We start from the raw sequence: 1,758 nt of genomic DNA, 5'->3' as shown, positions 1-1,758 counted from the left end.
AATCATATGATCGAATAATAAGATTTGGTGAGTAACCATAGTTTTAGTTCGATCGGGGCGTTGTGTGTTGGAAGGAATTAATCACACGGTAACGGTTAGCGGAAAGGTTCGTTTTTCATCATCATTCTGGATCGCCCTGATATACTGCTAGGTGTCACTCGCGGACAGTGAGAAAAGTAAAAATAATTTAAATAAATTATTTTATAGATTAGAAGAGTTCTAATTCAATATTGAAGAGTTTGATATTGAATTCCACGGCCGAATGATAATGGATCTACGCGGTCACACACAATAGGAACTGTGTGCATCCAATTTGATAAGATGAGTCTAATTAATACACTAAATAGTTTAGTGGAAATAGTGAGAATCATGATTTGATTTAATCTCTAATTAGATTAGAGAACAATTAAATATTCATAGATTATTATGAGATAATATTCTAATTAGATTAGATTTAAATATGAATATTTAATTTAATGGATAAGATCCGATTAAATTAAAGAGAGAGATAAAGATAAAATATCCATATGGATAAGCATAAATTTATTTTTACTTATCCTATGCGGCAACTAATTGGATGTGATCCAATTAGTATGACAACTAATTGGATGTGATCCAATCAGTTGCAACAGGTAGTGGGATGTGCCGGTTTGTACGGCTTTAATTAGATCGTGGGATCTAATTAGTTGCAACAGATCGTGAGATGTACATAAGGTGAGTTATGAAAATGACTACGTGAGGAGATATATATAATAACTTTACGTGAGGGATTTAATGATCGCCTCTTGCGAAGTATCAGATTATCCATCTCTCTCTATTATCCTTCGTGAAAATCAGTAAATTTCACAAAAGGGAACGTAGATATCAGAAGACTGCTAGCACCATCTTTGTAATCTGCGACTCATCTGTTCCGTGCGACGGAAGGCGTTGGATCTGCATCAATTCCGTGTGGATATGCGTAGAGGCCGGGCACGTGCGCGGCAAATCGGAATTTCAGTTTCAACCATGCAGTAGATCAAGAGACCTTAGCTAGTTCGTGGTGATGTAGCCCGAACTTCAAATCTATTTAGGTTAGATTATTATTTTACATTGTAACATGAGAATGATCCGCCGGCACTCGATTGATTTGTTTTTGTTTTGATTCATATGTGATATGGATTTTTGTTTTTCGAAAATACAATTTTAATTTTCGCTGTGATTTTTTTTTGTGCCGGATAAATTCTTACAGTATTACCAATAATATAGTATAAATAGTATAATATATTATACAAATGGTACAATATTTGTAAACATGATGTAAATATTGTACAATTTATATAAATATTATACTGCTTAGGAGAGTGTATTGTATCCTTTTTTCTTTGCTTATTGTATTTAGTTTTTTTTATTATTTTTGTATTAGATGATGTTCTCGTTTTTCGAGAAAAAAGTGTATATAAATATGACTTGCTGGTTGTATTTCAAAAAATTTTAATTTATATATTTTATCTGTTTATTATTAGAATAGGATCAATTTGGTCACATTTTTAAAAAATAACTAAATCAGCAAATCAGCATAATCTTAAAAAATGGACTAGATCCGTAAAACCGCAAAATCGGTGGACTTTTTATGTAAAAAAGGCATAAACTATTTAATATAATTAGTTTAACAAAATAAAAATCATTTTTTGAGACTGTGGCTAGGGCCGGCAAACGAGCGAGCCGGCTCGCGTTTGGCTCGATATTCGGTTTGCTCGAGCTCGGCTCGAAATTAAATGA

This window comes from Ananas comosus, unplaced genomic scaffold, assembly GCF_001540865.1.
Source record: "Ananas comosus cultivar F153 unplaced genomic scaffold, ASM154086v1, whole genome shotgun sequence".
In the NCBI taxonomy this organism is placed as follows: Eukaryota; Viridiplantae; Streptophyta; class Magnoliopsida; order Poales; family Bromeliaceae; genus Ananas; species Ananas comosus.
The sequence above is the reverse complement of the archived record's forward strand: the minus strand, read 5'-3'. Positions refer to the sequence as shown.